At 38.5% G+C, this 16215-nt stretch overlaps 1 long non-coding RNA gene across 1 annotated transcript in view; it reads right to left on the bottom strand.

The window, feature by feature from the left end:
* LOC120244987 overlaps nt 1-16215 on the bottom strand; it is a 63363-nt gene that overhangs the window by 2920 nt on the left and 44228 nt on the right. The window contains exon 3 of the long non-coding RNA XR_005531676.1: nt 12672-12783. This is a non-coding gene — a long non-coding RNA (uncharacterized LOC120244987). The remainder of the gene's footprint in view (nt 1-12671; nt 12784-16215) is intronic.

The following is a 16215-nucleotide window of genomic DNA, read 5'->3' on the forward strand; positions in this document are numbered from 1 at the left end:
TATATACATAAATATGTGCATGTTTAATATTAAGAACACTCGCTTTTGTTTGAAATAAACTAAAGCTAAGTATGAAATAAAATCATTGCAATTACCTACTATCTCTCTGTATTGATTGTTCAATAAATCTAATAGCATGTCTCACTGTCTTATCTGGTGGCAAAGGTGGGCCCTGTCAGCCAACCTATTGCTGTTGGCAATCCTGCTAAACTTCAGGGGGATGTGGCATTACTGCCGGGTTGATGTCTGGGGACACAAAATAATGCTGTGCCCACACAGAACCCTTTGTATGAAAAAATATAGTCACTGGTTAACTTCTCTAAGAAAAAAAAAAAGGTTTTCGAGACACTTAACAGGAGTCCCTACTGCTGTTCATGGTGTTTTCCCCAGGAAAGTCTAAAGAAAGACCTATGAACACTTTGTTGACCAGGCTGACCGCAAAGCAAAGGCAACATGCTTGGGATGGAACAGGTCTTCCACGTCTTGTACCTTTAGTTTTTAGGGAAACACCTTTAATAGAATTAGAACTCTAGACATCTCAAAAACAATTCACCTTTATTTTCAGAGCCCCCTGGTGCCGGGAGCCGCGCCGGCCTCTCTGGATGGCAATCACGGCAAGGAAGTGACAATGTTTGCAGCTCCTCCCATGAGAAATGAAAACTGGAATCTCCTTCTGCTACCATTAGCTCATGATGGAAATAAGACAGCTGGTATTGACCAGGCCTCCCAATATTCCATATCAGACCCATATTCTGAACACAGATACCCCATAGGGAAAAGCATATTTCTGCCTTTGCAAGAGAGATTTTAGATGAAAGCTCTATGGATGATTGTCAAAAGGCTCTTCCTATGGGCCTTGCAGATCCAAGACTTCAGGGGTTAAGAACACAAGAGTTACAATTGAGCCTGGCCCTGAGACAAAGAGCCTATTTTGGGGTTAAGAGCAAAACATAGCTACTACATATATCTTTGCTAATTGGTAAAGCATAGCAGTCCCTTCCTCAAGGCCTACATTCCACAAACACCCTCCCTTACACTGGCAACTGGGATGAGGATAGATAAGAGTAGCTAAAACATAAACCCAGGTGCAAAGACTGACAATTTAGGGCCCCCATGTTAGTTTCCACATATAAACCAATTCAGAAACATTTATCTTCTTAAGGGCCAGACAGAATAACTCCTAGCTTATCTATATACAATTTAACTTGTATGTTATGCTGTTTTTCACTATGAACATTCTGTTAATTGATATCACAAAAGGCCTCCCGTTGTAAGAAATTCCTTTCTATAACTTCATCTTGTTGCTGAACCTTAAAATACAGACACCAAAACCGACAGGACAGAGATGCCTGCCTGGTGATCAGAAAGAATCTCGGGGCTCTCTCATTCTCTTTCGCCGACACCGTCCATCCTTCAGGGACCCCTGGACCTGTCGGAGCCAGCGGAGCCAGCGCGCCTCCGACACCCTGGTCTCCAGCACCAGAGGTTATCTGTGCACTTCCCCTTGACTTAGGTTTGCCGTCGCCCATCCTGCTTTTCCTCCCCATAAGCACCCTTCATACATCCCACAGTCTGCAAAGCCCTTTAAAAACAATGGCTCAGGGGCACCTGGGTAGCTCAGTTGGTGAAGCATCTGACTTTGGCTCAGGTCATGATCTCACCATTTGTGGGTTTGAGCCCCGCATCAGGCTCTGTGCAGGCAGCTAGCTCAGAGCCAGGAGCATGCTTCGGATTCTGTTCTCCCTCTCTCTCTGACTCTCCCCTGCACACGCTGTCTCTCTCTCAGAAATGAATAAAACATTAAAAAATTAAAAAAAAAAAACACAATGGCTCAGAGTCTGAAATGCAATCACACAGACTGGCAGGCCTGGAAAAGCCATCAGGTACCATCCAACCAACTTTTATTGTTCTCTGAGGTGCTGAAAAGTATGATGCATAAAAACCTGCAATATGTTTTTTTTTTAAATTTTTTCTTTTGAGAGAGAGAAAGCACAAGTGGAGGAGGGGCAGAGAGAATCCCATTCAGTCTCTGCACCATCAGCATAGAGACCAATGTGGAGCTGAATTCCCAATACACAGAACAGTATGCCTGGCACAAGATAGGACTCAAATAATTATTTACTGAATGAATGACAGAAGTAATGAGGTTATGTCTTTTCTATGTTTGTGGTCAACTCCCAGGTCCCCTCTGGGCCTGATTTTCTTCAGGCCAAACTGGCCAAGGGCCTTCATCTTCAGTTAATTTGGTCACCTAGACAGTGACCCCTTCAAATGTGATCTTCAGCGATTTGGTCACCGAGACAGTGACCCTTCAAATGCTTGGAGGCTTCTGCAGTGGCCACCAGTTATCTGTGACTCTGCCTCCTGCCTCAAGGCCTCCACAAGGCCTATGTCTTTAGTTTGAGGACCCTTCTTGCTCTATGTTTCCCCTCTATGGATTAATCTGACCAGCTTTGCTTCCTCTCCATGCTGTAAACAGAGCAGACAGGCAGGGTGCTCTCTAGAAGTAATGCCTATGACAAGGAAGTCAAATCAGGAGGGGAAAGAGCTGAGAAACCATTGCAGTCTGGGGTCCAAGGCAACTTCACCAGTAATAATGTCAACACTGCATTGAATTCCCCCCAGAAGTCTGAATACTACTCAAGTGACTCAGAGCTCACAGAGTGAAAGAGTGTGACTAATGTGAACTCTCAAAACAAAAGCTGGGTGCGCTGACTCAGAACTTTATGAAGTGATGTAAGGAATGGCTGAGAAATCAAAGCACAACATGGACAGACAGAAGATTTTTGACGTATGGATGGTGTGGCTGCAGCATCAGTCTTTACTATACAAAACCCACAATGGTCATCATAGCAAAAGAATGTCTTCTAATGTCATTAAAACCCATGGAAACACTCAGAGCTTGAGAATATATGCTGTGCCTGTTGTTGAACTATTGCTCCCATGGTAGAAGTATATATATGCTTAGTCTTGCCATGGCCACAATGTAGGTGAAATGGACATCCCTGCTCCTTGATTTTGGGCTTAGCCAAGTAACTTGATTTGGCTGATGCGATGCTGGTAGATGTGGTACAAGCAGAGGTTTGAAATGTGTTTATGTGGTTGGGTTTTGTGCTCTTGTGATACTGCCATCACCCTGAAAAGTACATGGTTAGGTGTCTTTTGCCCGTTTAGCCTGGACTCCAAAATGAAGCCTGAGGACCGAAATCTGACCTGCAGTCTAGATCCACACTCAGCCAACAACAGCTGAGATCATCTTCATCCCTACTACGTGGCCATGACCAAGAAAAATAAATATTTGTTTTTGAAAAACCACTAAGATTTTAAGGTTGTTTTTATGTAACATTGTTGTGGTATATCTAAATGGTGTATCTGATTTGGGAGTTTCACAGAGTAAATATGTTCCCCATAATTCATGTGTTGAAATCCTAACTCTCAATATTATTGTATTTGGAGATAGAGCCTTTAGGGAGCAGTTAAGATTAAGTGAGGTCATAAGGGTGGGGTCCTGATCTGATAGGACTGGGGGCCTTATAAAAACAGAGAGAGAGATCAGATATCTCTCTTTCCCTCTCCATGCTCACACAGAGAAGAGGTCAGGTGGGAACACAGTGAGTGGATGGCCATTTGTAAGACAAAAGTGAGACTTCACCACACACCAATGCTGATAGGACTTTGATCTGGCACTTCCAGCATCCAGAACTGAGAGAAAATACATTTCTGTTGTTAATGCATTTAATCTGTGTTATTCTCTGATGACTGCCAGAGCAGACTCATACAGGAGTAATTGATTGGTAGAGTTATTTTTGGTACCATAGCTTTCTTCCTCTTCCTGAGATTCTGGGCCTTATGTCAATTTCCTAATGTCCAAATTAGCAATTTCACTCATTTCTTTTTATGAGTTCATTTTCATTTTGTCTCCCTAAAATTGACTTAAAGAATGTTCATTTTGTTTTGGTTCCAGTCTCCTGCTGCTAAGACTGGATAATCTGTACCACAGATAATGAAGTATGGTTTACTCATATTATGGATATATACAACACACTATAGAATAGGGAATATAGATATACATATCAACCTGGATAAATCTCACATATAATGTTGAGTGCAAAATAAAGCTAGTTTCTAAGGATACATATCAGAGGATACTAATTGTACTGAATTTAAAACATATATAACTTTACTATACAAAACCGAGGGATATATACAGTCATTCTTAGGGAGAATAACTATCACATTAAAAAACAAGTATCTGAACATGGCAATGAGAAAGAATGAAATCTGGCCATTTGTAGCAACAAGGATGGAACTCAAGGGTATTATGGTAAGTGAAATAAGTCAGGCAGAAAAAGACAGATACCATATGTTTTCACTCATATGCAGAACAGGAGAAACTTAACAGAGCACCATAGGGAAGGAGAAGGGGGAAAACAATTAAGGAGAGGGAGGGAGGCAAACCATGAGACTCTTAAAAACTGAGAACAAACTGAGGGTTGATGGGAGGTGGGGGAGAGGGGAAAATGGGTGATGGGCATGGAGGAGGGCACTTGTGATGAACACTGGGTGTTATGTGGAAACCAACTTGACAATAAACTATAATAAAAACAAAACAAACAAAACAAAAACCTCAAATAGTACAATTATGTTCAGAAAAAAAGTAAATAAAATGGTATTCGACTTAAAAAAAAAAGTAACTTAAAAATTTTAAAAAGGGGATCACCTGGGTGGCTCAGTTAAGTATCCGACTCTAGATTTTGGCTCAGGTCATGATCTCACAGTTGGTGAGACTGAGCCCCATACTTGGATCTGCCCTGACAGCACAGAGTCGGCTTGGGATTCTCTCTCTCCTTCCCCTTCCTCCACTCTCATGCTCACTCTCTCACTCTCTCTTTCTCTCTCAAAAGAAATATATAAGCCTAAAAAAAAGTAACTTTACAAGGTGGGAAGGAAATGTCAATAAGAGGGGTATATAGCCAGCACCTAGAAAGTTTTGTTTCGTTGTATAAGCTAGGTTGTTAGTATATATGGATGGTTATTATATGTGTGTTTACTAGGAAAAAATGCCCTAAATATAGGTATTTTGTTTTAAGGCAACTACTGTAGAATTTTTTAATGCATAAATTTTAAATACCAAAAGAGGATCTGTTCTGCTCAATGAAAAGTGGAAAAAAGATCCCCAAAATATATAGCTATGCACAACTGAGAAAAAGATGTTAGTAATAAATACTCATATAGAATAGTGATATATTAAATAGTGGTATATTTAACCAATTAAGAGCCAAGACTATCAGGCTGCATCATTTTAAAGGATCCAAAATGTTTTTTTACCATGAGAAAAACATTTAGAACAAAAAGAGTCAGAGTTAATTAAAACAAATGGGTAGTAAAAGATACGTGGCAAATATGAGCAAAAATAAGTTGAAATAAGTTCATGATATATGATTAGAATAGAATTCAAAGCAAAAACCCGCAACTTACTAGAAATAGAAAGGTGTTATAAGAAACAGAACCAAATGGCAAGAAGATATATTGATAATAGACACATGTATCCAACAACATGGCCTCAAATTATGTGGAACAAAAACTGACTAAAATGCAGGTGAAATATGTATATCAAGAATTCTTATTGTGAAATTAATGTACACCACTCAATTAGCCATTAGCTTTCAGAATAACCTCCAAAATGCATGGTGCAAAGTTGGCTCTGTAATTACCCCCTCACACTATGATGATTTGAAACAATGTACAGTGTTTACAACCACAAAGGGGTGATAGAGTTTATTAATAAGATTATGACTACTTTTCACAACACCATTTATTAAATAAACCAACATGTTTCACATTGATTTGTAACACTACTCTTATATGCTAATACTTTTCTTTCCTTCTTTTCTCCTGTATTGATAATTACTTATGTTAGTAATACACTTTCATTACTGGTAGAGCAAAGGCACTTCATACTTCTCCTTTTCAAATGCTCTTGGAGATTTTTAAACATTTATTTTCCCAGAATAAAGTTAGAATTTCCTGTTTGGATTTTTGATGGCATCAGGTTTTCCAGGTAGCCAATTGTGTCATCTGTAAATAATAGTACATCTTAGTTCACATTTTTGTTCTTTTTGTATCATGTAGAACTTTCCGACAATGTTGAGATAAAAATGATAATAGATATCCTTGATGATGAAGACAATTGATTTCAAATGGAACTTCTTTATCATCTTAAGAAAGTATCTTTCTTTGGGGTGCCTGGGTGGCTTAGTCGGTTAAGTGTCCACTTTCAGTTCAGGTCATGATCTCACAGCTTGCAGGTTTGAGCACCGCGTCGGGCTCTGTGCTGACAGCTCAGAGCCTGGAACCTGCTTCAGATTTTGTGTCTCCCCCTCTCTCTCTGCTTCTCCCCCACTTGTGCTCTGTCTCCATCTCTCTCAAAAAATGAATAAACATTTTTTAAAACTTTAAAAGAAAGTATCTTTCTTCTTATTGTATACTAAGAAAGTTTTTAATAATCATAAATGAATATTAAATTTTATCAAAATATCTTTTGGTGCTAACCAAAAGCTGTAATCTTATGGCTTTTCTCCTCTGACTTACTATTATGATAATACATTTCCAGGCACAGAAACTAATAATAACATTTAATATATTTGAGTGGTTACTACATTCTAGGCTGTAAAAAATGCCACACAGAATTAACTCCTATAATCTTTACCACTGCATAAAGTAAACAGTGTCATAGTTCCATTTTATGAAGAAACTGAGTTACAGAGAGATGAAGCAGGTTGCCCAAAGCCACACAGCTAACAGATCCATATCTGGTACAAACTTGTCCCTAGGCTATCTGGCTCCAGATTCAGGCATCTTAAATCATTACACTGCTTCTTGATAAACTCTACTAGGTCAGAGGATATGTATTAAAATATAGTTTCAGATTCAATGTGCTTGAGATTTATTAAGGATTTTGTACCACCATTATTAGGTTTAATATTGGAGCTATGCTAATGTCATCAAATAAATTAGCCAACTTTTGAACTTTTAATGCTTTTAGGTTAATGAAAGGAGCATGAAAACTATCTGAGCTTTAAGTTTTATATAATTCACCTCTAAAAACTTTCTTACAGAGTTCCTTTAGGTTTTAAGTTTTCTCAGAGTTCTTAAGGTTTTCAAATTCTGCTTTGGTTATTTTACTCTATTGTTATTCTATTTATTTTATTCTTGATTTACATATATCTTCATGAAATTTGTTATTTAAATTTCTTTGCATACATTAGCAAATTGTACTTTTTTATTATACTTTAAAATCTTCATATTTGACATTATATCTTTCTTTTCATTCTGGATGCGGTTTATCTGTATTTTCCCTTTTCCTTTCCATCACTTACTTTACCAGAAAGTTCTATGTAATTGAAATTTTCAAGACTGAGCTTTAATATTTTTCAATTCTACTATCTTTCTTGTTTTTAATTCACTAGTTTCTTTGCTGACCACTTAATTTCCTTCTCCCAGATAATTGTTGAAAAGTTTGTTGAGCAGGTCTCTTCCTAGATTTCTGAGTTGAATATTAAGTTAAATTGCATATATTTCCTTTGTATTGATTACTTGTATTTCACCACTTCTTCCATTCCCACTGACTTCTTCCTGATCAAGACTATCATGTTTTACATGAACTGTAATAACCAACAGATCTCCCTGTTTCTGTCCTTTTTATATAGAAAATTATGGAGTGATTTTTTTTTTTTAATATTTTTATTTATTTCTAGGAGAGAGAGAGACAGACAGCACGAGCAGGGGAAGGTCAGAGAGAGAGGGAGATACAGACTCTGAAATAGGCCCCAGGCTCTGAGCTGGCAGTCAGCACAGAGCCCGACGCGGGGCTCGAACCCACGAACCGCGAGATCATGACCTAAGCGAAAGTCGGACACATAACCGACTAAGCCACCCAGGCGCCCCTGGAGTGATCTTTTTAACATGTAAGTCACATTGCGTCTATCCTCTGCTCAAAACCTTCTGCAGTCTCCCCATCTCACTCAGAATAAAAGTCAGAGTCCTTATAGTAACCCAAGAGGTACTGCATGATCTGACCCCATATCACTTCTCTGATCTCCCTATCTACCAGCTAACCAACTACCTGCTCCACTCCCAGCTTCTTGAGGGCCTTTGAACTTACTGTTTTCTCTGCCTGGGATGCTATTCTCCCAATGTCTGCATGACTAAGTCTCTCCCTTCCTGCAGAACTCTGCTGAAACATCACCTTCTCAGAAAAGGCTTCCCTGAGCCCACTGTATATAAAATGGCATCCCTTCCTGAACACTCTCCGTCTACATTATTCAGCCTTATTTTACCCAAAGAACTTATCACTGTATGAGATATTATATATATATGGGGGGGAGGCTAGGTGACCAATTTACTTCCACTAGCAAGTAACTCTATGAAGGAAGTTAGATTTTTTAAAAATCTATACCCCTGGAACATAAAAAAAAAATTCTAGAACAGTACAGCCCTTCAAAAATATTATCTAGTGAGGAAATAAATAAAGAAACTCGGGGTGGGGGGGGAGCGCCTAGGTGGCTAAGTCGGTTAAGCATCTGACTTTTTTTTTAATTTACATTCAAGTTAGTTAGTGTATAGTGCAATGATTTCAGGAGTAGATTCCTTTTTTAATTTTTTTTACATATAGTTTATTGTCAAGTTGGTTTCCGTATAACACCCAGTGCTCATCCCCACAAGTGCCCTCCTCCATGCCCATCTCCCCCCTCTCCCCCACACCCATCAGTACTCAGTTTGTTCTCAGCATTCAAGAATCTCTCATGGTTTGCCTCTCTCCCTCTCCCCCACTATTTCCCCCTTCTTCTCCCCCATGGTCCTCCGTTAAGTTCCTCCTAATCCTCCTATACGTGCAAATATATATTTGTCCTTCTCTGTCTGACTTATTTCACTCAGCATAACACCCTCAAGGTCCATCCATGTTGCTACACATGCCAGATTTCCTTCTTTCTCATTGCCATGTAGTATTCCATCTTATAGATAAACCTCATCTTCTTGATCCATTCGTCCATTGATGGACACTTAGGCTCTTTCCATGTTTTGGCTATTGTTGAGAGTGCTGCTATGAACATTGGGGTACATGTGCTCCTGTGCATCAGCACTCAGGAGTAGATTCCTTAATGCTTCTTACCCATTTAGCCCATCCTCCCTCCCACAACCCCTCCAGCAACCTTCAGTTCTCCATATTTAAGAGCCTTTTATGTTCTGTCCCCCTCCCTGTTTTTATATTATTTTTGCTTTTCTTCCATCTGTTTTATATCTTAAAGTCCTCATATGAGTGAAGTCATATGATATTTGTCTTTCTCTGACTAATTTTTCTTAGCATAATACCCTCTAGCTCCATCCATGTAGTTGCAAATGACAAGATTTCATTCTTTTTGATTGACGAGTAATACTCCATTGTATATACATATTTATCATATCTTCTTTATCCATTCATCCATCAAAGGACATTTGGGCTCTTTCCATACTTTGGCTATTGTTAATAGTGCTGTTATAAACATTGAGGTGCATGTGTCCCTTTGAAACAGCATACCTGTGTCCCTTGGATAAATACCTAATAGTGCAATTGCTGAGTTGTAGGGTAGTTCAATTGTTAATATTTTGAGGAACCTCCATTACTGTTTTCCAGACTGGCTGCACCAGTTTGCATTCTCACCAACAGTGGAAAAGGGTTCTTCTTTCTCCACATCCTCACCAGCATCTGTTGCCTGAGTTGTTAATGTTAGCCATTCTGACAGGTGTGAGGTGGTATCTCATTGTGGTTTTGATTTGTATTTCCCTGATGATGAGTGATGTTGAACATTTTTTTCAGGTGTCAGATGGCCATCAGGATGTCTCCTTTGGAGAAGTGTCTATTCATGTCTTTTGCTCATTTCTTCACTGGATTATTTGTATGTTGGGTGTTGAGTTTGATAAGTTCTTTATAGATTTTGGATATTAACCCTTTATTTGATATGTCATTTGCAAATATCTTCTTCCATTCCATAGGTTGTCTTTTAGTTTTGCTGATTGTTTTCTTTGCTGTGAAGAGCTTTTTATCTTGATGAGACCCCAATAGTTCATTTTTGCTTTGGTTTCCCTTGCTTCCACAGGCGTGTTAAGTAAGAAGTTGCTGTGCCCAAGGTCAAAGAGGTTGTTACCTGCTTTCTCCTCAAGGATTTTGGTGGCTTCCTGTCTTACGTTTAGGTCTTTCATCCATTCTGACTTTATTTTTGTGTATGTTGTAAGAAAGTGATCCAGGTTCATTTTTCTGCATGTTGTTGTCCAGTTTTCCCAGCACCACTTGCTGCAGAGACTGTCTTGATTCTATTGGATATTCTTTCCTGCTTTGTCAAAGATTAATTGGCCATATGTTTGTGGGTCCATTTCTGGGTACTCTATTCCATTCCATTTAGCTGGTGTCTGTTTTTGTGCCAGTACCATACTGTCTTGATGATTACAGCTTTGTAATACGGCTTGAAGTCTGGGATTGTGATGTCTCCAGCTTTGGTTTTCTTTTTCAAGATTGCTTTGGCTATTTGGGGTCTTTTCTGGTTCCCAAATTTTAGGATTACTTGTTCTAGCTCTGTGAAGAATGCTAGTGTTATTTTGATAGGTATTGCATTGAATATGTAGATTGCTTTGGGTAGTATTGACATTTTAACAATATTTGTTCTTCATATCCAGGAGAATGGAAAATTTTTCCATTTTTTGTGTCTTCTTCAGTTTCTTTCATAAGCTTTCTATAATTTTCAGCATATAGATTTTTCATCTTTTTGGTAAGATTTATTCCTAGGTATTTTATGGGTTTTGGTGCAATTGTAAATGGGATCAATTCCTTGATTTCTCTTTTTGCTCCTTCATTATTGTTGTACAGAAATGCAACCAATTTCTGTGAATTGTTTTATATACTGCAGTGTTGCTGAATTCATGGATCAGTTCTAGAAGTTTTTTGATGGAATCTTTTGGGTTTTCCATATAGAGTAGCATGCCATCTGTGAAGAGTAAAAGTTTGACCTCTTGGCCTATTTGGATGCCAAGCATCTGACTCCTGATTTCAGCTCAGGCCATGATATCACAGACCCTGCTTGGGATTCTTTCTCTCTCTTTCCCTTCCCTGCTCTCTCACTTTCTTTCTCAAAATAAATAAACATTAAAAATTTTAAAAAGAAATAATGAAACTCTGTAAGGTTTTTCTATGACTTCATCTTTAATCACTTATCATGTTCTTAGATGTGAGGTTGCCATTTTTAAAATTATCCTTAATTTTTCTTTTGATATCTACTTTAACTCAAAAGTAATTTAGTAGAGAAATTTCAAATTTAAAAAAGCTCTTAAAATTATCCTTCACGTATGTAGTTCCAGGGTTTTTACACTGAGGTTTGATACAGAGTGATCTTTATAATTTTTTTGCCTAGGAAATTTTAAGATTTTCTATCAGGTTTAGTATGTGATTCTTTATCACAAATGTTTTAAATAACAGAAAATACAGTACATTCCTTGAGGTAACAACTTTTGTATCAATATTTAGTTAGCTAATTATGGATATGTAATTAAAGCAAATAATTATAATAGTATTATATATTTTTTTGCCTGAGTAGTTGATCTTACAAAGACAAAGAGAGGGCAATAAAGTTTCCAAGTATTATCTAATTTCTGTTAATCATCACTTGTATTCCTAGAAATATTTAGTTTGTGTATAATAATTTTTTTCTTACTTTTAAAATCCACTTTCATAAGGTGAAAACTATATAATATAAAGTTATATACATGAATTATATTTCCATAAGTTTTATCTAAAGTATTCTATAAAACCTATGTAATTATTACCACAACAAAAGGTATATTTCCATCATCCCAGAATGTTTCTCATGCCACTTTGCAGTCAATATTCCCCAAGTCCCTATGCTTAACACAGTCACTGATGTGATTTCTATCTCTCTGGATTCATTTCTCTACAGATAGAGGTGTATATACTCTCTTATACCTAGGTTCTTTTACTCAGCATAATATTTGGGAGATTTATTTACATTGCTGCATATATCAGATATAACTATTTGAAAAAAATAATTATTTGCGGGCATTAATTGTTTATTAATTGGCTCAAGGATTGGAGGGGGAGAGAGTTAAGTAGTATTCCATTATATACCAGAATTTGTTGGGTGGACACATGTATTATTTCCAGTGTCAGCTGTTGTGTATGACATCCTGATGAATATTCAAGTACAAGAATTTCTGTGAACTGTTGAAGTCATTTCTCTTGGACAAATAGCTAGAAATTATTTGGTAAATCCCTGTTGTAACAAATGGACAAATGGCTATGCCATTTTACTCTCCCAGCAGAAACTTATGAACATTTTCCTTGCTCCCCACATCCTTGACAAGTCTTGATGTTTTCAGCCTTTTCAATTTTAACCATTCTCATTATAGCAGTACCGCATTATAGATTTTAATTCCTCCCCCCAATGACTGGTGATAATTGAGGAGCTTCTTATGTATGTATTAGCCAGTTCCACTGGCTTTTGTGAAGTTCCAGTTCCACTATTTTGCCCATTTTTAATTGAGTACATTATCTTATAGAGTTATAAGAGATCTTAATGTGTTCTAGATAGAAGTCCTGCTTCCTTTCAGAGCACCATTTCACTCACCTGCTCACACTTCTCTCCCTCTTGAATCTTTCCTTCTGCAGGAAGCCAGATGCCATGAAATGAGGCCACTCAAGCAGGCTGTGGAGAGGTCCATGCGTCAAGAAATGGAGGCCTGTCAGTAACCAAGTGAGAGAGCTTAGACATGGTTTCTTCAGCCCCATGGGAGCCTAGAGATGACTCTAGATCCAGAGTCATCTGAGGACAGAGGGCTGGACTGCAACCTCAAGAGAGACCCTGAACCCGAACTACCCAGCTGGGCCTCTCCCAGATAGCATACCCTCAGAATCTGTGTGAGATAATACATATTTGTTCTTCTGAGCTGCTAAGTTCTTAGGTAATTTGCTACACAGCTGTGGATTAACTAATATCCATTCAAACCCCAATAACGATACATCAATCCCCAAATCTGGATGTCATATTCAGTGCATGCAGCTAGATGTACAAGTTGGAAGCCACAGTTCCCAGAAAGGATGCAATGCCAGAATTCTTTCCCCTGGTTCCCAAGTCCAGGTAAGAATAGGTGTAATGTCATAAGCTACTTCTACTCCAAACAAACCTAAGTCCTTCTGTTCTTTCTCATGATTGAATGATTTTTACCAACATCTCTTATCTCTCCCTGAGTTCTCAATGCTCTCCATCCTATAGCTACTTGTTCACATTATTTTTTCTGTCTCTAAGATTCTCATGGTGGGAAGAAGTCCATGTAAACCAACCCACATGTGTGAATCTCCTCTATAACACTCCAAATGGTCTTCTAGCTTATTTTTGAAATTTAGATATCACTATCTTCTGAGGTAGCTCATTCTATCTTTGGATCACTCTAACTCTTAGAAAATTCCTCCAGAGAATTCACTTGCTTGGCTCTCCTGCTTCTCTTATTTGTCAAGAAATTCATCCTTGGGCCAACTCTCCAGGAAGAATTTTCTGTGACTGAGAACACCTCTGAAGGAAGGACTGGTTAGTAATTGTTGGGATGTAAAGCAAATCACATTTTCTTTACTCTGAAGTTTCTAGACTGACTTGACTTTCTAAGAGCCATCTCTTTACCTGGATCCATCCTAGGTGATTAACTTTAATTCTCAAGAATGTCTCGGGGGTCGGGGGTAATAAGCCTCTTCAATTATTTGGCTCCTCAGAGATTTTATTTTAAGTTTATTTATTTATCTTGAGGGAGATGAGACGGAAGGGCAGAGAAAGACAGAGAGATGTAGAGAGAGGGAGAATCACAAGCCAGGCTCTATACCACCAGCTCAGAGCCCCACACAGGGCTTAAACTCATGAACCATGGGATCATGACCCGGGCTGGTCAAGTGTCAGATGCTTAACCAGCTGAGCCACCCAGGCACCCCAGATCCTCAGATAATTGTTCTTGGTGAAACTTTTCTGGATATTCCTGTAGCAGCTGCTATATGTAAGTGATGGGTAGAGCTAACAAAGGTCCTGTGCTTGACTTTGGCAGGGCCTGGAGCCAAGCACTATAAATCTGGGCTTCCTCTCTCCTACTCAGGCTTGCCAGGATGATAAGATTAATTGTTTCCATAAAGAGGTACTTTTAGACTTCCTGGAGAGCTTGACTGATCTGTAGATCTAGGAAGATTACAGGTGTAGTTTTTTGCCTTCGTAAAGATAGTCAACAAAACCCTTAATATAGTCTACACAGTTACTATTGTTCTAGCCTCATTTCTCACTACGCTCTCCTTTTCACTCTAAGTTCTAGTTACATTGGCATTCTTCTAATTTGTTAGAATGTGCACCTTCTTCATACCATGGAACTTTTCCACCTACTGTTTCCATGTTCCAGAGTCCCTATGTTTCCCTTCTTTTCAATTACTCTAACTCTTCTCTCAGTTTAGCTAAGCATTGCTTCCTCAAGGAAGCATTTCCAGATGACCACCTTTTGAGTCTAGGTTATATTTATTTTATTTCAAAGAGTAAATACACCTTTCTCTTAGATAACCCTTTCAGTTGTAGTTTACACATTTATTTATATGATTATTTGATTAATGTCTATACCCCCTTAGACTAAAAGTTTCATTCACACAGTCACTGCATCCATTTTGCTCTCTATTGTAACACTTAACATAGAGTCGGGTACATTAAGTGTTTGTGGAATGTAGGAAAAAAGCAATTATAACCTGTTGTGATAAGTGCTATCCTTAGAGTAGGCACAGGAGGGCTATGGTCTAACATTATCCAGATTAAAAAATTTTTTTCCTTGTAATATAATATCACATCTCTAAAAATAAACAAGACTCTGTGAGATTAACAAAGGAACCGGGGAAGTAAGAGGTAACATAAACCTGAATGAGCTGATTACATTGGATCCAGGTCAAGTCAACTATTTCCATTTTGCAAATGAGAATTATTGGTCTTTTATCCAGATACAGAAAGTTATTGAAAGTCTCATTAGTGATGTCAGGAGATTTAAAACTGGAAGAAAAATGAGCTTATAAGGTGGCAGTTGGATGCCAAACAGATCCTGTTGGATAGCCAGATGCCATCTCAGAGACTCACAAGTAAAACCAGCTCTACTAGAGAGTTATGTCCCTGACCATTGATGACTGGATTTCTAGAGATGGTAGAATATTTGGGACCAGAACTAGGGACTCAAAAAGAATAGCTGATGCCAGGTCAAGCAGCATTACTAAGACTATTCATCTTTTAGTTTACTGAAGGTTGGGCTCAGGACATGACTCAGGAATGCAAAGGAAAACCCACACAACCCTAGGGAAACCAGAAATAGTGTCACATACACCAGACCTGGGGAGCTGCCAAAGAATACCAGGTCTGTCTACAGGGCATATGGAATCTAGGAGGTGGTGCTGAGCTCCCAAGAGTAATAAATAATTCAGCCTTCTGCAAATTCATATGTTAAAACCCTAATCCCAAGGTGATGGTATTTATGGATAAGGCCTTTGAGCAGTAATTAGATTTAGATGAGATCATGAGAGTAGGACCATCCTAGTGCCATAGAGTCTCTACAGAGTTTGCTCCTTCTCTTTCTTTCTCTACCATGGGAACACACAGGAGAAGGGATGGCCATCTGCAAGCCAGCATGAGAGACCTCAAAAACCTGGCCATGCTAGCAACTTGAGCTCAGATTTCCAGCCTACAGACTATAAGAAAATAAACATCTATTATTTAAGGAACCCAGTCCATGTGTTATGCTATGGCAGGGTGTAACTAATAAAGTGATGATACAGAGATAAACAGGAAAGACATGGCCTCTACACTCACTGATGGATGAATAGGGAAGATTGATATCAAACCTCAACATAAAATATGATTATTAACAGTAAAGTACAGTACAGCATAGATATACAGAAAGAAGATAAAGCCTAGCCAAGAACTAGAGAAAGAACCTCTTAAGAGAGAAACTTTAATTAGAGATCTTAAGATTTAAGGGTTGTGGTGGGAGGTAGGGGAATTAAGGGATATTTAGACGTAGAGACCAGGAGCACAAGCACACTATCAGTGACATGATGGAGCCTACTCATATCAGCTCATGCAAGCCATTGTTAGCATCTCTTCCCAACTCTGTGTT

The sequence above is a fragment of the Hyaena hyaena genome, unplaced genomic scaffold (genome assembly GCF_003009895.1).
Source record: "Hyaena hyaena isolate Hyena2069 unplaced genomic scaffold, ASM300989v1 scaffold_401, whole genome shotgun sequence".
Taxonomy (NCBI): domain Eukaryota; kingdom Metazoa; phylum Chordata; class Mammalia; order Carnivora; family Hyaenidae; genus Hyaena; species Hyaena hyaena.